Below are 27,516 nucleotides of genomic sequence, written 5' to 3' on the forward strand. Positions count from 1 at the left end.
ATGACCATGCTTATATAAATGTACATAGGTTTTATTGAACTTCATAATTCTAAGATTAAAAACACAAACATAACATTAGAAGAAATTAATTGTGTGATCCAAAACCGTAAGAAAGAGAAATCACCCAGAGCTTGATGGATTCAGAATACATTTTAATAGGGATTTTGGTCACTCATTTGCTAATGTACTAATCAACATTTTACGTGACGCATATTTAGAGCGATCATGTCAGACTTAATGAGATTAGAAGTGATTTCACTAATCCCCCCTCCCATCTCCCCCCCCCCAAAAAAAATCTAATTTATACTTGCACAAATATAGGCCAAATTTGATTAACTGTGACAAAAACATACTTGATATGTAGAATGAAACATGTATAAAAGGAGTGATATCTATAGGTGGCTTATTTAAAATTAATATTTTCTTGTTGCACTCAATTTCAAAATAACACTATTTGTTTTCCTTGATGCCAAATAAAAACTGTCGATAGACAGCGTTGCTTTGTTAAAAAAAATATTTAAAACGTCTGGATTTGGAAAAGAATATTGTCCTGTCAGACTTTTACATATTTTATAAACCCAACTGTAGAGGAATGAGACCTCTTTGCCTCCACGTTTTGGCAGTGGAACCAGTAGTGATCTCCATCAGAAACAACAGTAAAATAAAATACAGTATACTGCACACAATAGCTGAAATGAGCAAAATCTGGCTTTATGCTGGTGATATTTTATTAACCAATGGTGACCCTAAAGCATCTGTACATGTTGTTAATAATAAAATAATAATAATGTTACAAATGTCACTATATTTCTTTAAAAAAAAATAAAGAAGTACCCTCCCCCCCCCCCCCGAAATAATTGGGTGATGCATCAAAGTCTATTTTGCCTGCAAAATTAGGGCATACAAAAGGCACCAGATTTATTAACGGGGGAAAAAAACCATTTGATTTCAGTGAGACTTTTCTCTTTGTTAAATCATGTGTATTTTATTTATTCTTATTTTATCCCAGTTCTGTTATTAATTAAAACGCAATAGTGCTCTTACACTTTTATGAGGAAACACCTACTGACTATATTTGGAGTTTCCATGCGCAATAGTACATCAATTTGCAGATAAATAAATAACTCCCTTAATACATCAACCCCAATGCCTCTCAATGGCAACCCTACACATTTATTTAATTTATGAATTATATAGGTAGCAATCACTAGTAGTCACTAATTTGAAATGATAAACATCAACAGTAATCTTTATAATTTAGGCAGATAGTATTAAGTAAATAAATATGAATATTGTCTAAGCACAAAATTACATAATAATCATGCTCCTTTTAAAAATCCCAGAAACAAAATCAGTGAGATCTGTGATTTAAAATGCAAGAAGTATACAAAACTCCCATTTACTTGCATTAGTATGAATGAATTATTTTGCAGGAGATAGCAAAATGTGTGTCATTTTTTTTCAGGTACTCTATCATAAACAGCGAGTGTTTTTAGTATAACCTGAGACATTTGCAAACTTTTCTAATTTGCCAGCCACTCTAATATTCCCTATTAGTGCCCTTTCATTCTTCTAATGAATTAAACATTTGCCTTGATGCAGGTCGGATTGGCTGTGTCTTCTACAAATGATTTAGAAGTAGTCAGCCATCACTAGGTTTGTTCTCCACATCTTTATGTGAGCCCTGACATGGAGAATATCCACTAATAGTATTCATAAATGTGCAATAGGAAACAACAGCACTGTGGCAGAAGCATCTCTTCTTCCACAGCTGCTCTCTGAGACTCGGTTGTTGGCGCTTGTGACGTCAGTAGAAGAACAGGGAAGCCGCGGATGCCCCAACAGAGCCGCCGCGACGTCATAAAGAGCATACAAAGCAAATAGCTCGTCCAGCTGCTCTTAACACGTCCGCTGCTAGGTGCCGTTTAATGCCCTGTGGCCCCGAGGGATTTAACGCAAGAATAAAATCAGTCAGCGCATTATAGTCATAATAGCACCCTGACATATGTGTGTGTATACATACATACATACATACATACATACATACATACATACATAAATATACACATGTTATATAGTACAAGGAATTCACGGGAATCCCTTGCACCGCCATTAAGGGTGTGATTTTGGGAAGGTCTTCCCCAGGGCACTGGTAGAGTCTGCTGCTATTCCATCTGTGGGGGAGGTTTAAGCGTGGGTGAGAAGGACGGCGCGTTTCCATAGTGAATCAATTAGAGGTGTATTCAAGCCTGGGAGCTGTAATAGGCAAATCGCTCTGGGCATTTCTTTATCATTTTTTTTTTTTGGTGGTCATATCAGGGATAGTTGTGTGTAGCATGTTCGTCTCTGCAAGCTCCCTGCTAGACATTGCCTAACGTGAGAGACTCTTAGGTCCGATTGTCTAACCACAATCTTCACCGTAGGTGAGTTTTGGTTATTCAAATCACGCGTGGGTGGCTAAAAATACGGATGCATGATTTGAAGGGTCTCGTTGCATTAAAATCTAACGGTGTCTGATGTACTGGACAGAAAGGAGAGAGAAAAAAAGAGGGCGGGGGAGGGAGATAGCAACAGACGGAGATTTCCCTTGGTTTGTAGCATCAGAAGATTGAAGTGAGTGAGGGGGTGTGAAAGGATGATACTCATCATCAAGATAATCAGTGGGATTAACCGAAGTTTACCTCCTGCAAATCGTGTATCAAATACATTTTGCTCATCTTTGACTCTGCCCATTGTGATATCAGTATCCCCATGCTGTAGATTTGCAATATAAGCACGTTTTCCCGGGTGTCGCTCTCTGTTTTAACATCCATCATTATTTTCAACATGGTGTGTTAATTCATAGTCGTATTATATAGATCGACCATACCATTTTTTTAAATATGTTTCGTATATATATTTGTATTAATTTCTCTCTCTCTCTCAGTTCTGTCAACCTGGCTAAGGTTTTTTAAATCTAGGTCATTGTGCAGTTGCTTCAGGTTGGAAGCCTAAGCAGTGTTTACCTGATTTTATTTGCAGTTCATTTTCCCTGGATGTGTTTTTGAAAGAGCTACCAAGCATACAAGGATTGCATGAAAAGGATTAATTTGAACGTGGATCTTTACATCTAAGCCCTATTTGAAATCATTCCCACCAAGCAGTGGTGAGTTACAATTGTTTGTACTGTTCACATTAGGAAACAAATAATGATTTTAATGCTTTATAAGGAGGTTACTGATATACTAGGTGTTATTTGTGTGTGTTTTGCACTGAGCGTTATTAAACTAATTGGGATGGAGATGCAGGAGCCACAGAAACCTACGTTCTGCAAAATTTACAAAATTATTCAAGTTTTTTTTTTAAATGTCCATGTTGTATTTTTTTTTTTTTTTTTTTTACTTAAGTAGCAAAATTATTATTGTGGTATTTAAGTTTTAACAAGGAGGGCAGAATGATCTATAGCAGCCCATGCAAATTTCAGAAGCTGATTTTGTCAGGATAAAAAAAAAGTGTGGAAATTAGTAATGTAAAACTTAAAATGTGCATTCACTATCTCAGGACAAAATAGTGACTAAGGCTGCAATATGTATTGTATGCTTCTATATGTTTTTAATATGTATGGTACGTGGCTTACTTTTGAGAGCATCAGGGAAGTAATATCATCAAACTAACCCTAAGTAATTCACAATCCTTCACTTTAATTTTACTGAAGATTCATATTTGTGTAAAGATTAGTACAGAATTATAACAGGTAATATAAAGAATGCAATGAGAGAAATAATTATACGAGCCATCAAGTAAACAACTTTTGCAGTAAAAATAATCATTTGTTCATGGGCATACACATATGGTAAAGGCCCATAAGAAGCAGTCTTCTGCCATAAGACTACTTGGGGCTTACTCAGTAACATTTCCCAGCTGCAAAACCAGCGCAAAAGATTTACACCAGATTTATCAACGGAAAACATATTGCTCTTAATAGGTTTGTGGCATTTTTTGCCCTAGGTTTTAAGTCGGGAGACTTTATAGTAAATAGTTCTACTTGACTGGAAAGGGTTGAAAAGTGTCTTATAGCAGACTGTGGGGAAAATAAATACCCATTATAAAAACCAAAACATATATTACTATACCATTACTATGCCTACAGTATATTAACTACACCCGATCACACACAAAGGGGAGACCAAAACATTGAACTTTTTTTTTCCTCCTCCCTTAATGACCAATTTTGTTATTTAAAACTATTTATTTCTGTGCCTATTCTCTTTCATTTTGATGTGCTATAGCGGAAGACTTCTTAGTAAATATGGGCCAACGTCTATTGTCCACTCATATTTCCTTTGCCTAGCAGATAAAGGGGCCTTTTAGAAGCCGATAAGCCACTTATCGAGGCCTTTTTGAAGGCCTACTGCTATTCAGTAAGTCCCGATAAGTCGCCAATAAAAGCCGTTTTCGGCAATTTTTTCAGAGGAAAAAAAATTGACAAATGAGCGGCGATAAGCCACTTATCGGCAGGTTTTCAAACTCGCGCAATTCTAGTAGCACCGATTAGCTTATCGAGGCTAATCATGGCTCTAAAATAGATTTCCTCTCAAAATCCTCCCACCAGGAAACGTTGGCAGGAAGGCGGTGAGAAACTGGTGAGAAGCAGCGACAGGGGACTTGAAAAAAGAATGCATTTTCCCTGCATCTTCTTGATGCCGGAAGTCTCCGGAGCTGATACCCATTAGTATCAGCACCGGAGGACCCCGGCATGAATCCCATGCAATAAAAATGCATTTACAGGCAACTTCATTACAATGAAGGGGTTAAGTGTCACAGGAGACCAGGTTTATTGTACACCTTTACCAGCATCATTCATTGAGAAAAAGAAGATAATTAAATAAATTGTTGTTTATTCACAGAAATAGGCATACACACAGTGAAACACAAAATACAGATGAAAAGCACACTTACTGGGGGCCTGGGGGAGACTGTTCTAGGTGCAGGGAACTCTAAATAAGAGTTTTACCCTTACCGGGACTTGACCGCTCCCTTCTCTTCTGAGAACTTGGACACTCTTTGACCGGGCAATAGTACTAAAACTCCTGGAACCAAAATCGGCTTGTAAAGCACAAACGTTCCCAGCACTCAAAAAAATGGATCAGAGAATAAAGGGATATGCCAAAATCAAGTTTAATTATACACGTATGATGCACACAATAGGTCAGATAAAGACCAGGGGGGATAAAAAAAGGCTAGAACAGGGACAAGCACAGGGGAGGGTTCTTGTCCCTATTCTAGCCTTTTTTTTATCTCCCCTGGTCTTTAACTGACCTATTGTGTGCATCATACGTGTATAATTAAACTTGATTTCTCATATCCCTTTATGCTCTGATCCATTTTTTTGAGTGCTGGGAACGTTTGTGCTTTATTGTCTATTTGAGAGGAAATAGGGTCCTCTCTGTTCCCATTTGCACCTATTAATATTAGTCATTGTGTGTGCTGTCTTTCATTTTTTTTGTCAAAATCGGCTTGTAGTTCCAGCCGTGACCGCTACGTTCGATTATTAGGACTTGGGCGCTGAAAACGGGACTTAGAAACTTTTCGGCAGGCTTCTCAGGTTGAAAACTGAAGCCAGTGCTCTGCTATTCGCGCAAGAGCATCTTTGAAAAGCCCGCCCGCACTTCTGGCGCTGGAAATCTCCAACCTGATTGGCTCAGGGGTTTCTTATAGTATTTGGAAGTTCATTTACAAAAAACTACAGCCAATCAGCGCGTGGGAACTTTCTCAGTAGCCAATCAGAGGGAAATCTGAAATTGCCAAGGGACATGTGCAAGATTGCCACCGCCATCCCATGAGATTCCATCCCATGCTATCTCATGCCAGCCGCTGGGTCAGGCTCCTCCAGGTCTGGCAGAAAAAATGGCAGACTGGACGACTGCCATTGTTCCCAGAATGTGGTTTCTTGAGCCCTTCCCGTCTACCTAAATAGCTTTCACACCTCTGGCATCCTCTGGCTACTTTGAACTCCGATGTCCACTAGACTTACTGGCACCAACTTGGCAGCCCTGACAGTCTGTGTGGGCATCGGTTCCAAAAGTCCCAGCTCATACTGTATACAGTGCATAACAGTACACACAGCACTATTGCAGTATTAAATAAAAATACACTTAATACTTTCCTAAGTCTCAGGGTATGGGAAATAGAATAGAAAGCTGCAGTTTTTATTTCTACTAGCCTTTATTCCCCACACCCTATCTTTAGACTTAGGCAGGACTCTGAGAGTCCCCTCACAACCTTATATATGGTTGGAGCACCGATGAACCCCAATATAGGTTCTGGGCTACCTGGGTATTAACTGGGGTACCCCTTTAACCTAGGGACCCCGTCATAGTTACAGGGACACTTTGCATCCCTTTGTCCCATTTACCTTTCTGGGCTATGCTGAAGCAGGGAACCCAAGCAGTGAGTCCCGCAAGCGTTTTCAAGGGGAGATATTGCCGGGACAATGTGCCTACATGTATCCGAGAATCGGGCATGATTCCCGGGTACATTTTTAAGGGAACCAACAACTCCGGACCCCGACTACCTAGGCACATTCTGACAACAATTTCTCCGCAACCCCCCCCCCCCCCCTTCCCCTTGAAACTCATGCAATCCCTGCTTGCTGGCATCCCTAGAAAGCTAAAAACACAGAAAATCTTTGTCGCAAATTACATATTATGCATATACAGTTACTGGGCTCAAGAGCTGACACTCGTGAGCCCTAATACTCGGATCAGAGGTAACCAAAACAGGGCTTGACCTTTATTAAGGGCCTGGTTACCCCCTCACAGTCACATTAAGGAACAACAGCAGCTTTATGGGGGGCAGAGGGGGTGAGTGAAGCAGGACTTGGCTCTTCACTCACCCCCTCTGGCCCCCAATAAACATTACAATATGTACTAACCACCAATACACAACCCACCTACCCCCTGTGCCCCCACATAAAAGCATTAAAAAAATTATACACAGGATTGATACCAGAGGCCTCTAGGTGGTCCCTGCGAGTGTCTGTGGGCCTCCAGGTGGTCCCCGCGGGTGTCTGTGGTCCTCTGGGTGGTCCCCGCGAGTGTCTGGGGGCCCTCGGGTGGTCCCCGCGAGTGTCTGGGGGCCCTCGGGTGGTCCCCGCGAGTGTCTGGGGGCCCTCGGGTGGTCCCCGCGAGTGTCGGGGGGCCCTCGGGGGGTCCCCACTGGCCTGCGGTACCAATCCTGTTGAAAAAAAAAAAATGCGGAATACATTGCAATAAATACACCCCTCTCCCACCACTTTAAGGGTCGATGTCACATCCTATGGAACTAATGTAACCTACTAGTATTACATGGTACAGCAACCAATGGGATTGTCTTCAATCCCATTGGCTCTAATAACATGTGATATAGCCATGTGGTTTTAAAGATGGGACGTACCTCACTTGGAGATGACATCACATCCTTAAAAAAATTTTTTTTTAAAAGAGGCGGGCACATGATTGGTGCAGTACCATCTGACTTAAAAATGTGACGTCACAGGCCCTATATAAGGCCTGGACGCCTCATTTAACAGGAAGAAGACGACGATATAACATCCGTTAGTATTTACCATGGGGTTGGATTGACAGAAGAAGATAGAACATTAAAGAAAATAAAGAAATAATGACAGAAGATAGAAGGTGATAGAAGAATGTTCTTACCTGTTCTGGATCTTCAAGGTGGATGGCATTGGATTGACTTTGACGTCGCGGTACAGGAGCTTCCTGAAACACCGGGATTCAGAGGGTCAACGCTTCTAAAGGTAAGAAAAATATTGAATGTATGTAATTGTATTTTTACAGGTTTTTTGATTGTATTTTTTTTGTTTTTATGTTTTTCATTGCCCATTGACTGATAATGTATTAATCTGTGCTCGTTAGGTAAAGATAAATACAGTGACAGCCAATGCATTTTTTGGCAAATGCCTTTTTTCTATTGTTATTTTTTCTTTTTCTGTTTATTGTTTTGCTTATATTGTTTGTAATTTGGATGGCTTGTTTTTATTTCATTTTACGATTGTTTAGCGTTTTTAATTAATTAATTTATTTTTTTGGCTACAGGTTTTAATTGATGTGTTGGCTAGTGGTTTAAATTAATTAATTGTTTTGTTGGTTATTGCTTTTAATTGTTTGGCTAGTGCTTTTATTTCTTGAATTGGTTGGCTAGTGTTTTTATTTCTTGAATTGGGGTGTTTAGGTGCTTGTATATATCTTTTTATTGTGTATTTTTGGCCTTCATGCTTTTTTATTAGGGTGGCCATTAACTGCTATAGTGGCTTATTATGCCCATATTATATGGGTATGATATACCACTATGCCAATCAATACAAGATGGGTATAGTGGTCCCGGGGTGGGTGGTTAGGCCTCCCGGGTGGGTAGCGGGGGAGGGTGGGTTAACCCCTTAATTACTATAGCGGTCATTAATCGCTGAGGTGATTAAGGAGGTTGGGGGCCATTAGATTGTATTTTTTCATGTGTTCTTGCTTGTATCGGAGGACATGGACCTGCAGTATGCCCATTACATTACAGCATCACGTGAACCTGGGAATAAAATGCACAGGAGATACCGGCACCCCATAATGGGGCCTGTATTTCTGAAAGCAGGGGGTCCCCGGACCTCAAATCAACGCGGTTCTTCTCCGGAGACCCCCTGCTCATCTACACTAGTAATACAATTTTATATTTAAAAAACATTAATTTCGGGTGAGATTTGCGCAGGGAGAGGCGGCTCTCTGGGCAGCTCTCTCAGCAGCTGAAAGAAATCGGCAGGTAAGGCTTTTTCAGAGAGGCGATCAACACGTCGCCGGCTACTTGCCAGTTTTGCAAATGTTGCTATCACAGGTATTCTGGGCTTTCTGCATACCGTGATAGTAATGCTGTTAAATCCTGGCGATTTAAACAGCCCGTCATTTTTTTTCACACCCCTTAGTGCATAGGCCTCAAAGTATGTTATAGACTAGTCTCATTTCTGGAAAATAGAGAGATTACCACTTTTACGAAAGCAGTAATTTCTCCAAATATGTTTGAGGAAGACGCCATAAACCAAAATATTCTAAAAAAAAACAATAACCAGAACCATTATCTATTTTGATATAAACAAAGTATGTTTTAATTTCAGTATTGTTAAATAATGCCTTGAAGCTGCAGACCAAGCAATATCCTACATGTGTTTAAAAAATAAATAAATCGGTTCTGTACTGAGAAAATATATGTAGCATTTTTTTTAACCGCTCTAAAGGACATTTGTAATGTATTATAATGTAGCAAGTATTTTAGTTTCTATAGCAACCATTTACAAAGTCACATCCCCTTCCTCTTCTGAAATAATGCGCATTTTGGAGCCCTGCCCTCTCTCTAGCAGTGCACTAATTGTTTCTAGTGACTGCTTGGTCACATAATCTTCCCCACAGAACTTTGCATCTTTGGTCCTCTTCTGCTTCAATGACAGCCATTTAATGACCTCCTGAGCCGAATCTTTGCTGATCGATCAGCAATTTAGCTAATTACTTATTGTGTGGATTGTATTGATACACGTATTAAAGGGGGGAACGATTTAAAAAAAAATGGCAGCTTGGACTGCAGCTTTAAAGAATATTAGTGTAACGCTACACCTTATATAATTTGCCTTGTATTAACGACACTAGGTAACCTAGACCTTTTTTGTTGTTGCAATTTTGCCTTTCAATGGCTTGACAAGTAAGGTTATCCGACACCCTCCAATTAATGGGAAAAATTGCAGGAAAAAAATATTCACATATTTTACATAAAGAAAAATATTTGTAACTATTTAAAAGTTTTTGATTGTCAATCATTTGTCAAATCATACAGTAAAGGAAGGTTAGTGGGTATAGTGCTCTTGTTCCAGTCCTTTGACTACATGCCAACCCCTTTCTGCTTTAGATTTTAAATTTGTCAATGCTAGTCTTCATGCTCCAAGAGCTATGGGGCTGCATTTAGGCCCCAATTCAATATGCTGTGATGGTGTTTGGCACCATTCATATGATTGGGTCTGAACACTTCCTTGACAATGAAAAAATGTCTTGACTGCATATTGAATAGGTGCCATAAAGTACTGTTGCCAGCAGCATACCAATCTGCAAGAGTTTACATAGTGCAACTAGGCAAAGAAGGGTGGGTAGCTGTCACGGGAGACCAGATTATTTGCACTTTTTTACCAGGATCATTCATTGAGCAAAACAAGGCAATTAAATCAATTGAAGTTTATTCGCACAAATTTGCTTGCACACAATGATACACAAAATACAGACACAAAGACACACTTACTTTGGGACTGGGGGTTGAAAACTAGACTTTCCTTTATGCAGGGAACTCAGTAGATGAGTTTTACCCTGGCCAGGACTTAGACCGGAATCCCCTGGAATGCAAATCGGCATGAATTTCCACACACCACCGGTACGTTCTCTTCTGAGAACCTGGTCCCTCCTGACCGCGAGTTACTCCAAATCCTCTGGAACTCAAATCGACATAAAATCCCAGCTGCGTCTACTACGTTCGCTTTTGATAACTTGGACGCAAAAGTCGGGACTTTAGTCTCTGGCAGGCAGGCTTTTTTGGCTTGAAATCGAAGCCGGTTGCTCTGCTATTCGCTCAAGCAATCTTGAAAAGCCTGGCCACACTCACTACCGGAGAACACTAATCTGATTGTGTAAGAGAGTGAATAGGTTAGCTCTCTTTCCAAGCATCAGGAGACTGCATGGGTGTCAGGTTTCCTACATGTGATAGGTAAAATCCCTGATTGAGCAGGGATAAAAGGCAGGGAGCTGCCAGAGAACGAGAGACTGCTTTCCCCCAGAGCGAGAGAGAGGAAGTGAAACCTCTCCCAGCCAGGAGGGAGCCTTATGGACCCTAAGACTGAAAGAAGCAGGCCTGCGGGGTCCAGCTGGGAATCACACCCAGGATAAAGATCACCACGGACTGGACAGTCTGTCCCCGGAACCAGTGTTCCTGAAGGAGCGACACGGAGACTCTCTCGGATAGGAATCCCCTGCTAATTCAGATAAGCAACAAATAGGACTCTGCAATGTTAAAAGACTGTTTGCATAAGAGAGTAAATGTTTTGGACTGGGAACCAGTTTAGCTGTCCAACGCCGTTAGAAAGGGCCACAGCAAAGTTAAGTTAGTTTCCCTATAGGGAATAGGTGTTTTATTTTATGCTTTCTTTTGGCATTAAAAGGACAGGGTCCCTATTGGTTAGTTGTCTTCTGGTTAATAAACCAATCCGATGTAAGCTTAACCCTCTGTCTAAGCGTCTTACTGACCTCACCTACAGGCCAATCCGTCACAGATTGGCTCACAGATTCATATAATATTCTGAGTTTCATTCACAAAACTCAGAAGCCAATCAGCAGGAAATCTGAAAGAGCTAAGGGACATGCGCAAGCTTGCCACCTTTATCCCTGGCTATCTCAATACCACCTGCTGGGACAGGCTCCACCAGGTCTGGCAGAGCAAGTGGCAGCCCGGACGACTGCCACTGATCTCCGGACCTGGTACTCCACCTTTCCCCGCTGACCAAATGCTATTCTCACCTTTTTGGCATCCTCAGACTGCTTTGAACTCCGATGTCCAGCAGACTTAGCGGCGCCTATGCCTTAGCTCGGGCAGCCCGTTTGGACATCGGTTCCGAATGTAAAGAACCCATTACATTTAATGTATATTTCACTATACTTCTGAGTCTTGGGGAACAGGGGACAGACCGGGAAATATGTTGTAGTTTTATTTCTATCTACTTTATTCCCCACACACTATCTTTTGGACTCAATCTGGACTCTGGGTCCCCCCTCAATTTTATACAGTTGGGGTATCCACAAATCCTATACTGGTTGTGGGTCACCTGGGCACTGGCTGGGGTACCCCTCTTAACATAGGGATTCCCTTAGCTACAGGGATAGATGTTTTATTCCTGTGCCCCATTCTCCTTTCTGGGCTGTGCTGAAGCAGGGTACCCTAGTGCTGAGTCGCCTTTCAAGGGGAGATATTGCTGGGACAATGTGCCTACATGTATCCGAGAATCAGGCATGATTCCCGGGTACATTTATAGGGGAACCGACAACTCTGCACCCCAACCTCCTAGGCACATTCTATCAACGGTTCCTCCGCAAAAACTCACTTGAAACTCGTACCCTAGTAATCCCTGCTTGCTGGCATGCCCGGAAAGGGGAAAACACAATACATACTTTTATTACATGCAATACATTGAAATGATACAATGTTACTGGCCCCAAGAGCTTGCATCAACTCATGCTAACACTAATCATTCAGTACCAAGGAACCAACCAAGAGAGGGTCAAAAATGGATTTGGTAATATCAAACAATGTAGAAGTAATAACAAATATTCAAGTCCTGGAACATTTGGATAACAGTGATCATAACATGGTCTCATTTGAAATAAATGATCAAAAACAGATTACTTGGGTTCAACAAAGACCTTAAACTTTAGAAAAGTAGATTTTAATAAACTGAGGACTAAACTACAAGTAATATATTGGGATGATGTTTTTGCAGGGAAAAATGTAGAAGATAAATGGGCAGTCTTTAAAACATTGTTAGAAAAGCACACTTATCAGTGTATACCTTGGGTAATAAGTATAAAAGAAATAAGTCAAAACCAATGTGGCTAAATAAACAGGAGGGGAGGAAATGGACAAGAAGAGGAAGGCGTATGGATTCTTTAAGTCAGAAGGGACGGAGACATCGTATCAGAATTATAAGAAATGTAATAAAAATTGCAAAAGGGCAATCAAATAGCAAACATGGATAATGAAAAAAGGATTGCAATAGAAAGTAATATCAACCCTAAAAAGTTCTTTAAGTACTTTTTAATAAGAAAAAAATGAGAAAATAAAATATAGGACTGTAGGAGGACGTGCGCAGAGGTATGCAAGGGAGACTTGTTAAGGTGAAATTAAATAAGGCTTTTATTGCGCCTGTTTCCTTAACATAAGAAAATCATCCAAACATGTTCAAATAAGGGGTCAAACAAAGCTTCTATTCACTTGGGAGTATGTCTAGTGAAACCTATGCAGTACACAACTCCCTTTAGATTAGCATGTCTCCCAAACATATATCTTGATATGTGCAGATGGAAAATCTTATAAAGGAAAGTCTTATCTGTTTTCTTGTAGTTGGAGGGAAAGTCTTCTCTGTTCCTGGGTTGCTGCCTTTTTCCTCAGGCTATATCAGGATTCAGGTTCAGAAGTGCTTTCCCATGTGTCTTGCAAGCAGCGTGCAGTTTTTCTTCTGGCAGGCTCAAGACATCTGTTCCTATGGTCAGTCCCACTACTTGTGATACTCAGGAACAATCTCCCTTCCTGTCTCAAAGGGAGGTTTTTCTAAGAAACCTAATCAGCCAGGTGGTGTTGGTTAATTGACTACCAGCAGTTAACCACCACACTGCTGGATTAGAGGCACATTTCCTGAACAGGGATAACTCCCCTGTTACAAGGACCTTTCAGTGTGAGATGGGCAGGCAGATTATTGGAGATAAGGAAAAAGTAGAGGTATTAAACAAATTCTTTGCCTCTGTGTTTTCCAGGGAAGAATCAATTTCAATAGTAGTGCCGCAGGAGGAAGCCACAACCTCCATATTAATGAACAATTGGTTAACTGAGGAAGAATTTCATAAGCGGCTTTTTAAAATTAGAGTAAATAAGGAACCTGGCCCCGATGGCATACATGCAAGAGTTCTCAAGGAGCTAAGTTCAGTAATAGCCAAACCATTACATTTAGTATTCAAGGACTCAATTTCCAATGAGCTTTGTTTGCACAAATTTATTCACAACAGTATTACACTATGTAGTGTTTCTTTATTTCATAACTACGAGACGAGCTCCCCTGCTTTGTTGGAGGATCACCTGGTGCAAGACGAGTGGAACAGTCTTTATCAAGGGTTGCAGTTTGTTTCTAAGTTTCTTAATTTTTTCTTTAGATCACTTGATTATTATTATTATCACATTGCTTTACTATTTACACATATGTGGTTGAATTGTATATTGTCACATTTAGGGTGTGTTAGAGCGCTATTGTTAGTTTTTTTCACTTCCCGATGGCATACATGCAAGAGTTCTCAAGGAGCTAAGTTCAGTAATAGCCAAACCATTACATTTAGTATTCAAGGACTCCATTTCCACAGGCTCAGTACCACCAGATTGGCGTAAAGCAGATGTGGTGCCTATATTGAAAAAAGGGGGCTAGATTACAACCGGGGAATTACAGACTTGTAAGCCTGACTTCAATAGTGGGGAAACTACTTGAAGGTTTAATACGATATAATATTCAGGGATACCTAATGGAAAACAAAATCATTAGTCATAGTCAGCATAGATTTATGATGGATAGATCATGCCAAACTAACCTTATTTGTTTCTTTGAGGAGGTAGTAGGAATTTAGACCAGGGTCATGCAGTTGATGTGGTCTACTTAGATTTTGCAAAGGTTTTTGATACGGTTCCAAACGAGGTTGGTGTAGAAAATAATGCAAATTGGACTCAGTAATAATGTATGCACCTGGATTAAAAACTGGTTGAAGGTTAGACAACAGGGTTGTCATAAATTGAACTTTTTCAGGTTGGGCTAAAGTCGTGATTGGAGTACCTCAGGGATCGGTACTGGGACCCCTGCTTTTTTTTTTTTAACGTATATATTTTTTTATTTTTTAGGTAACATGGTAACATATAAAGGGGGGAAGGGAATGGGGGGGAGGCGGGTACAAAAAATAAAAGGGTTATGAGGTGGGGGGGGGGGGGGGTAGGGCAGTGGGGTAACATCCATCACTGGCTTCATGCAGGAAGCAAACATTCCATGATACTTGTCACATCCTATGCTAGGTCTAGATCTACCTAACCTTTAGTAGTTGTTTCTGGTTTCCTTACTATTTTATGGTTCCTATTGGGTTCTTCCATATGTAAGTCTCCCAGGGGTCCCATGTTGTCAGGAACGTGTTATGTCTGTCGTGTATTAGGCTTGTAAGTCTCTCCATCGTCATTATGTAGTTTATCTTGTGCAGTACCTCATTGATCGGGGGGGGGGTCGTTCTGTTTCCAATGTCTTGCTATTAGAGTTGTGGCTGCGGATAGGATCTGCGTTATCAAAGAGTCTATTTTTCTCTCAAGTCCGTCAGTCGGTTTTAGTAAGAGTACTGTTTCTATGTCCCATGTTAGCTCTACCCCTGTTGTCTCTTCTATTAGGCGTCTAATTCTTCCCCAGAATAGGATGATTTTGGGCCAGGACCACCATATATGTTTAAATGTGCCTATTTGACCGCAATTACGCCAGCACATTGGGGAGGTTAGCGGGAAAAAGGAATGGAGGCGGGCTGGTGTGTAATACCATCTGTGTAGGACTTTCTGGTTTGTTTCCCTGATTAGGGAGCATCGGGAAGCTTTAGCTGTCCTTTCGTGGATTTCTGCCCAGTCCTCTTCCTCTAAGGAGTTTCCTATGTCGTGTTCCCAGTCTAGAATATTTTTGCTTGTTTGCTTGCATCATATTGTTTTAGAAGTACCTGATAGAGTTGGGCAATCGTCCCTTTATTGTATTGACCTCTTTGGAATAGGCTCTCAAAGTTGGTCAGTGGCCTATTCCAAGTGTCACTTGGTTGAATTGAGGAAACATAATGTGCCAGTTGTATGTATTGGAATATTTGTGTGGTTGGGATGTTATATTCCTCTCTTATTCCCATGAATGATTTAACTTTTCCTCCTTGTTGCATGTCTCCTAGCTTAGAGAGCCCTTTTTCGTCCCATTGCTTAAAGATATTTGAGTTGTGAGCTGGTGTGAATTCGGTGTTGGATCCAATGGGTGTTAGGGGTGAGGGGATGGAGGTGATTTGCCTGTGTTTGCAGTTTTTATCCCAGATGTTTAAGGAATGCAGTAAGACTGGATGGGCTCTATAGGCTGTTTGTCTGTTCCCCTTTTTTACCCATAGAAGAGACGCTAACTCCTTTGTCCCTGCTTCCGCTCTCTCTATATCCACCCACGGTTTTTCCCCTGGGGCTGCGGACCAATAGATTAGCGGACTTAGTCTAGCCGCTTCATAGTACTTTGCTAAGTCTGGTTGGCCCAGGCCGCCTCTTGCCTGGGAGAGAGCCATCAGTTTCTTCTTTATCCTAGGTTTTCTACCATTCCATATAAATTTAGTTATCTCTTTTTCCAAATCCCTTATTACATAGGTTGGAACCGTTACTGGGAGCACTTGGAATAGATAAAGTATTCTAGGTAATAGGTTCATTTTCACTGATATTATTTTACCCGTCCACGATATCTGGTATCTTGACCAAGATTCCAGGTCTTTTTTAAGGTTTTTAATAAGATTCGGGTAGTTTGCTCTGTACATATCATCATATGTTCTCGTAATGTATATTCCTAGATATCTCATCTTGTCTGACATCCATTTTATTGGGAATTTTTTCTTTAGTGCGCTTTCTAGTTCTGGAGGTATGTGCAGGCCTATAGCCTCTGATTTTGTGTTGTTCACTTTAAAGTTTGAGAGTGTGCCAAATTCGTCTAGCATGTCAAATAGGTTTTTTAATGAGGTATCTAGGTTAGTCAGGGAGAGTAAAGTGTCATCCGCAAATAGCGACACTTTATATATGTTGTTTCCTATAGGGACACCCTCTATCCCTTGGTTCTCTCGTATTCTTGAGGCTAATACCTCTATGCACAAAGCGAATAGCATTGGGGAGAGTGGACACCCTTGCCTGGTACCGTTAGAAACTGCGAATGGTTCTGATGTGTAACCTGAGGTGCGAACTGTGGCTATTGGGTTGGAATATAGCGCCTTAATGCCTTTAATAAAGTTTACATGTAGGCCCATCTCTCTGAATACCCGGAACATAAAGGGCCAGGCCACTCGGTCAAAAGCTTTCTCAGCGTCTAACCCTAGAATCAGGGTAGGGCGTTGGTTTTTGTTACTGTTGTGGATAATGTTGATTACTCTCCTGATGTTATCAGAGGCCTGCCGTTCTGGGGTGAATCCCACTTGGTCGGGGTGTACCAAGGAATTTAATACTCTGTTCAACCTGGTTGCTAAAATTTTGGCGAATAGTTTTATGTCTGTATTTATCAGAGAGATGGGCCTATAACTGGAACATAACGTCGGGTCTTTTCCTTCCTTTGGTATTACAATGATAGAGGCCTTTAGGGACTCTTTTGGTGGTGCTTCTCCGTCTAGGATCTTATTGAACCAGCGGATCAGATATGGCTTCAACGTGTGTTCGAATTTCTTGTAATAGAAATTAGTGAACCCGTCTGGGCCCAGGGCTTTGGAATTCTTGAGGGATTTAATGGCTGCGGAGACCTCCTCTGCTGTTATCGGGGTTCCTAGTTGGGCTGATTCTGACTCGTCTACTTTGGATAGTTTTGTGTTTTTTATATATTCGTCTAACTTTGCTTCGAGCCTCTTGTTGGCTTTATCGGGGTTTGTCAAGTTGTATAAGTTACTGTAATACTGGACAAACTCTTTATTGATTTCAACCGGATTGTGTGTTAGGCTATCTTGTTTGGTTTTTATGCTGTATATATTGAGGTTTGCTGTTTTATTGCGGAGTTTTGCCGCCAATTGCCTGTCTGCCTTATTGCTTTTTTCATAAAAGATCTGGTTTGTCCATCTCATTGCTTTTTCAGTATCTTCAATCGGTATATTTTTAAGTTCCAATCTATCCTTGTCTATCGCTGCTCTAACTTTGTCCGTTGGGCCTTGTTGGTAGGTCTCCTCGTTTTCTCTAATACTATTGTTTAGTTTATTTATCTTTTTGTTTTTCTCCTTTTTCCTATGGGAGGCAATACTGATTATCTTGCCTCTGAGCGTAGCTTTATGCGCCGCCCATAGTGTACAGTCGCTGATTTGCCCGTTGTCATTTATTGCGAAGTAGTCCTGTATAGCCTTTCCTATAGCTTTTTTAGTGTCCGGTAACCTGAGCAGTAGGTCGTTCATTCGTCATTGTGTGGCCGTCGGTCTTTGGTGTAGGTCTCTTATGATTAGTGTAACCGGGGCGTGGTCTGACCATGTTATATTGTCTATTTCTGCCTTTATTATCCTCTCTGCCAGTTCACTAGATACAAGTATATAATCAATGCAAGTGTATTGTTTATGCGGGGGTGAGTAGAAGGTAAACCCTTTGGTTATGGGGTTCATTAGCCTCCATGCGTCGACCAGCCCACCCAGTCTTATGCTTTGTTTTAGAGCGGTTGAGCTGTTCCGTCTCCAGTATTGCTCTTTGCCCTTGAGCTTCGCCTGATCTTTATTGCAGTCTATAACGGTGTTACGGTCCCCTCCAAGTATTAAGTAACCCTTCTTATATTGGCTTATCGTCTCGAAAGCCTCATTAATATAGCTTTCTTGATCTGTGTTGGGGGCATATAGGCTTACAAGTGTTAGTTCTGTCGTGCCTAGTTTACCGGATACAATTAACAGTCGCCCGGTCTTGTCCCTCTTTATTTTTTCTACTACAAAGGGGATACTAGTTCTAATCAGGATGGCTACTCCCGCTTTTTTGTCTGTTGCTGGTGAGTGATAAATTTGGTTAAATTTTTTGTCTTTTAACCTAATCATGTCTGCTCTGTTCAGGTGTGTTTCTTGAATCATGTGTATGTCACTTTGTCTGTTTTTGAGGTCTCTGAACAATAGTCTCTTTTTCATGGGAGAGTTCAGTCCTCTGACATTCTGCGTTGTTATTTTTAGTACTTTAGCCATATGTTGATTTAAAATTTCGTGCGCGGGTGTTTGCCGGAGGGAGCTTGTTGTTAGGGGGTGCCCTGTGGGGATTTTTCGGATTGCGGGACCGTATCCCAACTATTGTTTTGGTTGTGCCAAGTTGTGTGCATTTAGATGTACTCCAGTGTGGATGAACTGGGGGGAACAAAAATAACCTTGGGGAGTTTTAACGTGGAGTGGAGTGGTGCCCTCTGGTGCTTTGGGCCTTTGACTATGCGTTTGGGGTGTCGGGGACATGCAGGGTCAAGAAAAAAGGGGGAATGTGTGTGTGGGGTGCAATGTGGTACTTGCAGTCTGGAGAGTATGGTTTGTAATCTGTAAACTGTAGTCAGCTCCGCTTGGATTTCCGGTGGCTAGTCGTGTTGTAGAACAACCTTCTTTTCTGCTATGACTGACTGGAACTAAAACACAGATGTGGTGGGGGGAAATACAACAATCAAACTTCTGGGTCAAACATGTTAAACAGTTTTAAACACAGTAAATATAACAAAAATAAAAAAGAGCAGAAATTCCTTTCTCTTCTTTTTCCTTCAACTATCTGAGCTAGATCAAATCTATAGAGGCTTAATAATGGCTTAAACCTTATGCTCTCAGTTATCTAGTTGTACTGTGTTTTTTCCTTTTTCTTTTTTTTCCTTCCCTTCTATAAAACCTTTTTCCCTCCCTCCTCCCGCTCCCGATAGTTCGTGTCTTTGTATTTGGAACAGCATACAGTTTCGGGGCTGGGGATTACAGTTGAGGTAGGAATGTCTCTCCTCTACTCTCGTAGTTTTGCCGTGTTCTGGTTGTTAAGCCTCAGCTCTTGGGGCTTGATGGGTTATCCTGGGTTAGTTGTCACCCTGGACCACCTTTCACGTCTTGGTCGTGGAAAAGTTTTCCCTGTATCTCTTCGTAGTTCTTCCGGGATCTCCAGTCCTAGCGCTGCGATGAATTCTGGGCCTTCCTCTGGGGTTCGTAGGGTGGCCTGTTTGCCTTTGTTGGTGGCTTGGAGACGGAAGGGGAAGCCCCATCTATACCTGACGTCTCTGCTTCTCAGGTAGCCTGTAATGTTCTTGAGTGCTCGCCTTTTAGCCATGGTTGTTGGCGAGAGGTCCGGGAAAATTTGCAGTTCCGTGTCCTCAAAGGAGATTTTATCTAGGTTTCTGACTTTGGTATAGATTTCCTCTTTGGTAGAGAAGTAATGGAACCTTGTGATTACGTTTCTGGGCCCTCTGTTTTCAAATTCTCTCGGCCTGTAGATTCTATGGGCTCGGTCGAGTTCCAGCTTTGCTTCGGCGATTTCTGGGAGTATGCTCCGAAAAAGTCTGTTTAGGTATGGCTTGATTTCCTCGTTAAGGACTGTCTCCGGGATGTTGCGAATTCTAAGATTGTTCCTTCGCGATCTGTTCTCTGCCTCTTCTTGGGCATCTTGAAGGCGGGAGATCTGTTTTTTCATTTGGGTTATGTCCTCATCTGTCGCCGCTTGTCCTTCGGTAACTGTCTCCATGGCCTCCTCCAGTCCTGTCGTCCGCTCCTCTACCTCTACAATCTTGGCGTGTAGGCTCTTCATTGCGGTTTGTAACTCCTCATGAAACGCCTGTTTAATTTCTTTAACCCAGGTTTTTAGTTCTTTCCTGATATCTGGGTGCCTATCTGCTTCTGACCCTGAGTCCGAGTCTGAGCGATCTTGGGCTTGTGCGGCTTTCTCTTTGCCTGTTGGTGTGGGCGCCACCACGTTCCTTCTGGAGAAGAACGTGGAAGGTTCTGGCTTCCCTGTCTTTTTAGGAGGGGCCATGCCGTCTGTGTTCAGCTATGGGTTGTAGAGAACAATCAGGTCCGGGTCTTCCTTTTCTATATTGGTTGCTGGTTTATCTTGGATATGGGGAGCTGAGGGTGGTCCTTGTCTGTTTTTCTAGGCTCGCAGCTATCTCACATATGCACCCCCACACTTGGGCATTCTGTTAGTCCATGGGACTAGTTGCTTGGTTCTCTGTTTCGCCTCCTTGGGTGGAGGGGGGGAAGGGAAGGGGGGGGCACGGGTGCGCATTCACTCCGCTCTTTGTTTGTTATTCGTCTTTTCCGCTGTGCGAAACTTGGGGGACTGACCTTCTCCTAGGTAGGTAGGTGGGTAGGTATTGGGGCTGAGTCGGATTGGGGAGAGAGTGTGTTTGAATAGTTTTTACCAGGCTGTTTTCCACTTTTCAGCCACTGAATTTATTTGTGTGTGCTTGTACCTTTAATTCAGGCCAGCGGCGGCCATTTTGGATCCGGCTGGGACACTGTTGCGTTTCAGGCTGGAACGCATGGTACCTCTCCCTCTCCACCTCCTCGGAGCTCCCCCTTCTCCTCTCCCACCACTGCTTTAGGTCCCCTCTTGTGTCCTGCAAGCCCCTCGCCAATCTCCCCCTCGGGGGACCGCACACCTCGGTCGGACGCAGGCAGGCTAGATAGCTCACACACCAGGCGGCGCCATTTTGCAAGCCTCGGTGGGAAAGCAGGGATGCGCCGCGTTTTCAGGAGAGGGGCTACTATTCCTTGCGGTAGGTGCCGGGATTGACCAGCCTCCGTGTCCGCGGCTGCGTCAGGGCTGCTCCCTACCTTTTGGCCGTTTGCTGTGGTTAGGATCATCCCTTTAGATGAGCCGCGCGGTCCCGTCGGCCATCTTGGTTTCACCAGGGAGAGGGGAGCTGTGTATGATCCGCTCGGGTAAGGCTTTTTCTCCCCTTTTGGGGTAATGTGTGGGACCAGGGACCGGGTTATCTGCACTGGGGGCTTTTGGGCAGTCTCCTAGGGGGGTTTTCCCTCGGTTTTAGTGGGGTTCCTGAGGGTTTCTGCAGGTATGTTTGCGGAGCTATACAGATCTATGGGGGACCCCTGCTTTTTAACTTTTTTTATTAATGACCTTGAGGTTGGCATTGAGAGCAAAGTCTCCATCTTTGCTGGTGATACTAAATTGTGTAAGGTAGTAGAATCAGAGCAGGATGTAATTTCTCTCCAGAAGGACTTTGAGAGACTGGAAATGTGGGCAAGTAAATGGCAGATGAGGTTTAATACAGATAAATGTAAGGTTATGCATTTGGGATGCAAGAATAAACTTACAAATTAAATGGGGATAAATTGGGTGAATCCTTGAGGGAGAAGGATTTAGGAGTGCTTGTAGACAGCAGGCTTAGCAATAGTGCCCAAAGACATGCAGTAGCTGCAAAGGCAAATAAGATCTTATCTTGCATTACACGGGCAATGGATGGAAGGGAAGTAAACATAATTATGCCCCTTTACAAAGCATTAGTAAGACCACCCCTTGAGTATTGAGTACAATTTTGGGCACCACTCCTTAGAAAAGACATTCTGGAACTAGAGAGAGTGCCACCAAATTAATAAAGGGGATGGACAATCTAAGTTATGAGTAGAGGCTAGCTAAATTAGATTAGATTTACATTAGAAAAGAGGCATCAAATAGGAGATATGATAACTATATACAAGTATATTTGGGGACAATACAATGAGATTTCAAAAGAACTATTCATCCCAAGGGCAGTACAAAGGACTCGGGGGCATCCCTTTAGGTTGGAGGAAAGGAGATTTCACCAACAACAAAGGAAAGGATTCTTTACAGTAAGGGCAGTTAAAATGTGGAATTCATTACCCATGGACACTGTGATGGCAGATACAATAAATTTATACAAAAAAAATTGTTGGACATCTTTTTAGAAAGGAAAGGTATACAGGGATACAGTATAGCAAATAAGTATACATGGGAAGAATGTTGATCCAGGGATAAATCTGATTGCCAATTCTTGGAGTCAGAAAGGAATTTATTTTTCCCCTTATGAGATATCATTGGATGATATGACACTGGGTTTTTTGTTTGCCTTCCTCTGGATCAATAACTAAGTATAGATATAGGATAAAGTATCTGTTGTCTAAATTTAGCATAGGTTGAACTTGATGGACACACGTCTTTTTTCAACCTCATCTACTATGTAACTATGCAAGTACTGGGCATGAAATAAGCTTATTTTCTAGAATTCCCTCTTCACTTTCACAAAACTGACATTTATAGAGAATTTATACTGTAAAATCCATGCAACATAATATACACATTCAAATAGAAATGGAAAATATGAATGAGCTATACTTTAATTTAAAGGGTCAACTTCTTTGTTTAACCAAGTTTGAATTGTGGCTAAATTTGCTGCCATATACAGGCATACCCCGCATTAACGTACGCAATGGGACCGGAGCATGTATGTAAAGCGAAAATGTACTTAAAGTGAAGCACTACCTTTTCCCCACTTATCGATGCATGTACTGTACTGCAATCGTCATATACGTGCATAACAGATGTAAATAACATGTGTAACAGGCTCTATAGTCTCCCTGCTTGCGCACAGCTTCGGTACAGGTAGGGTGCTGGTATTGCTTTTCAGGACGTGCTGACAGGCGCATGCATGAGCTGCCGTTTGCCTACTGAGCGATATGTACTTACTCGCAAGTGTACTTAAAGTGAGTGTCCTTAAACCAGGGTATGCCTGTAGTAAGTAATTGCTAGATCAGGATGGAAACGTCCACCCACTTTTTTTTTTTTTTTAGAGTTATATATAGGCTATTCATATTTAAACATGGCGTATTTACTTCCACAACATTTCTTATTAAAACAATTTGGTTTCCCTCTAAATGTATGTTAGTCGTAGTTGGCAGTGTCTGATAGAAAGTAATAACCTTAATTTTTACTTTGTAATAAATAACTTAATTTTAGCTACCATTTGTGCAATTCAAGATAATGGTTCTATAAAATTAAGTTTAGTCTTAACTTTAAACTGTTTAAGAATTCCATTATAATTACTAAAAGACAAAATGCTAAATTGTGACAGTGAGGATTGATAATTAGCTTGCAGATATACATATAGAAGTAGAATGTTAATACAAAAGAGTGTTAAAATCCCCAAAGCACATGGACTTTTTAATCTTAAAAATATATATTTTATTCAAATATTTATACTATATTTTATATTAAATATGCCAATCAAATATGTCCCTGTCATTAGTTCACTTTGATTTTAGGCGAGACTGCTCCTTTAATTTGAAACAGCTGGTTGATCCATAATTATGTCAGAGAGATCATTCTGACATAATACAATTAGCTACATAATGCAGTATCTATTTTTCTCCCTCATGAATATGCCAGGAATGTAGTGCACCCTGCTGCTCTCTTATCCCATGTGCCATGTTGTTAGCTCAATGCCAAGAAAAATGAAATATAATATATTTAAAATAAAAACTTTGTAAAAGAACAAATAGAACAATGTTCTAATGGAATCTAACTCCTCCCTTCTAGAGCAGCCTAATGGCCCACAATTCGATATAGTACTGCCTTGTTTTGTGCTATGTTTAACATTATCATGCTTTGGCTTGCATACATTAGGTCACAAGGACACTTCAGAAGTAAACTACAAAATAAATGCCACAAGTACCTGGGAAATGCTTGATTTGCTATCACTTTTGGCATGTCAAAAAGATGCCTCCTTTTATAATTGCACAGCAATATGCACGATTCAAGCTGGGTATTGGACTAACACAGAACAAGTGTTTAGTCATGTAATAACACTTCCATGCTTTTAGCTTCTTGTCTTTTGCTATGGAAACAGTTTATGGGCAGAATGTTGCCCAATATTTGGGTCACTCTACAAAACACAAGATAACTCACTAGCCATCTGTCTTCTCATTATTTTGATCTAATGTTATATGTACTTTTAAATACAAAGCTGGGCAAGTCATTCTTCCTACTACTATATTTAGGTGCTAGTAATGGGTTTTATTTTAGGTGTGTGACTCGATACAGATGAAAGAAAAAAGTTAAATCAAAACGTATGCTTGCTGCTTTCAATTCTTTGAATATAAATAATGATGGCAGTATATTGGATATGGTTATAGTAATTGTTATAGGAGGCTATAGTCCATGTACAAAATTGTAAATTCCTGCAAATTGTCATTAATGGTGCACTCTGTGGTTGTAGCATCACTTATGACCTGATCATGTAATTCACATCACACCTAAGTGCAAAAACAAAAACCTCTAATGGGCACAATCTTTATTCGGTGAAAATATTCTAGTTAAAATCTTTCATAGCCATTCATTGGTGAGCCAATATCTCTTAGCTGTGCCTCTATTCCCTTTTTGTGACCTGAAACCTTGCCGGAGTTGGAGGTTGATTTTAAGATCAACTCAGGACACACTTTTAATTTATATTTTCAGAGAATAATAATTTAACATTGCAAGTTTCTCTGCACTTTCCATGTACGTCAGTTGTTAAACTCGATATGGATATTGCCCAACCAATCTGACTTGGAGCAATGGGAACTTTTTTTTTTTTAATGCCTCTCCAGAAGAGATACAGTACTGGCCGCAGCTGCTTCTTTGCAGGCTATTGGTAGCTTTCTCCACTTCTACAGTCTGCCATTTCGTGGGAAAAATTATTCCTGCTATGCTACAAATTCCCCCACTAATCTCTTTGATATGAAAATATAATTTGTAATGGAATCAAAAGGAAAATTGTATTGCCTTATGTAAATAGTGTAGAGGTGGCTGTTCTTAAATAACAGAAACATTGTTCTTCAAACCATAATGTTGTGGCCCACCCATTAACTCCATTACAATTATAGCATAGCACCCTTACAGAACGTGTTAAACTGTTGAACTTAAAAGGATGCCACATATCCCTGGAAATGGCTAATGTTTTTAAATGTATTGATATTTTAATTTGGTAATATTGACAAAGGGTCACGTTTGTGTGATGTCTATGAATTCTAAGGTTCTTCAGAGTTTTCTAGTACAGACAAATATGTAATAGATCAATTTAATACATGGTATATATCTGATTTTATATCAAATTACATAATGACCTTAAACCTAAATCATCAAACGGCATAAAAGAATAATGAAGGCACCAAAAGTCATATTTGCCAATTAAGGGCTCCTATGCTAACTCATCACTTAAATATAGCAGCAACCAATGAGCAGCCTGTCCTTTCATCCGTACATACAGTAGCAGCAACAGAGACACCCTGAGTTAAGAACCTTCTATTTCACAGATAAGGACTAAGTCCTTACCATGTACGATTTGATCCTTCCCACTCTGCTTACCATAATGACACATATACTACTACATTTGCAGCCAGTGTCAGAGCAAATACTGCTTAGTCTCTATCTTGAATACATGTCAGAAATGTAGTAAGGTGCAGCTACAGTACAGTAGAACAATGCTGAGAAAAGGAATTATGTGATGATAAAAAAGCTAAGTTATGATCACTTTCACCCTATAACTGCCAGGCAGGTTATCATTGTTCTCTTATTTTCTTTCTTAATGAAATGTAATCTCAATAGGTTTTTGTTGTTGAAGTTGAAGTGGTAAATTTAACATCTCCAATTCCCCTCTCAAGCTTTCCTTCTTTCAGGTCATCCCCCTTCCCAATACAGGAATCTCTATTCCGTACCAAGAAATTTTAGAATAACATTGCATTTTTGATGTCATGTTTATTATCATTGATCTAATATGGAATCTAGTAAAAGGATCATTGTTATTCCAAGTCTTTTTAGACATTCACATCTCCCATGATTTGCTTTCCCATGCATTAATACAAGATCATATCTCCTACAGTTTTTTAAAATCTGTCTCTCACACTCCATCTATATCCTGATTAGTGCTGGTTGTTGTTTAAACTCCAGTGAAAAGCTAGGCTAGCTAGATGCTGCATGTTATCTCTATGATGAGTGTAATGTGGAGGTTTGTTGAACAGGGTGGTTTATGAACTATAATAGTTGTCATTGTTGTCAGCAAACAATACCAGATATGTCTATGAAAGCCATTGTCTGTGTGTTTATGTTGCTTCCCGCTGAAAATGATAATGGCATGGCTTATGTTCTTGTCTATTATACTGTAATAGTGTCAGGGTTTATAATCTCATTGACAAAGCTAACATACTACAGGAATATTTTTTTTTCTGCAAACAAGGTTTCCAACCAGTATGAATATACTAGTGACATGAATCAGAATATGGACAAGGAACACAAAGGGAGCAAAGATATGCACCTTTACTTTTTGCACAACCAAAAAACGATCAAGGACAAGGCGCTTAAAGAGACGAGGGCGCGGTCTCAAAAAGAAAGAAATATACTTAGAACATCCAGACAGTGTCATTAATATCTCGGGGGTTCCTCTTTCGGGGAATGAGATATCAGTACTTAATAAGGGATTAAACTTTGCCCACTTTGAAAACTTCAAATTGTTTAACACCATTATCGATTTGCAATGTTTTGTTAGGAAATTGGTATTGAAATTTTTTTTTCATAAAGAAATTATATCTGATAATGATAATCCTAATGTTTCTATTCACACTTCTCCTGAGATTATGCAGGATTTCAATTTATCTCTTTCAGAATCCAATTCCAATGTAGATGATTTAACCTCGTTTCGTGAATTATGTACGCTTCAAGATATGAACAGTTTATTGTATGAGCAAACCATAGAGGAGGATGTTGACTATACATCCTCCTTCCTGGTAGGTTCTAGAGACTCTGGATTGAAGAACAGATCCAATTTCTATCCATCTTATGTAAAGGGTCCACACATACTGTAGCTACTTTTGAAAAGTTAGTCGAAAGAGACTTACTATAACTGGCTAAGGGTTACAATTTCACCCCCAATTTCGGCAATAATTTAACCAAAGAAGATCGACTCAGTATTCAAAGCTTGATGAGTAATAAAAACCTGGTTATTAAAAATGCCGACAA

General features: G+C 40.7%; 1 protein-coding gene across 7 annotated transcripts in view; it reads left to right on the top strand.

The window, feature by feature from the left end:
* Positions 1-1,855: 1,855 nt before the first annotated feature.
* GNG4 (G protein subunit gamma 4) overlaps positions 1,856-27,516 on the top strand; it is a 74,233-nt gene continuing 48,572 nt past the window's right edge. Inside the window, exons 1-2 of one of the 7 annotated variants that reach the window (XM_075596762.1) lie at positions 2,098-2,419; positions 3,022-3,145. The gene's annotated coding sequence lies outside the window, so the exon portion shown is untranslated. The other 6 variants (XM_075596759.1, XM_075596761.1, XM_075596763.1 and 3 more) reach the window with 6 other exon arrangements.

The sequence above is a fragment of the Ascaphus truei genome, chromosome 4, assembly GCF_040206685.1.
Source record: "Ascaphus truei isolate aAscTru1 chromosome 4, aAscTru1.hap1, whole genome shotgun sequence".
NCBI lineage: Eukaryota > Metazoa > Chordata > Amphibia > Anura > Ascaphidae > Ascaphus > Ascaphus truei.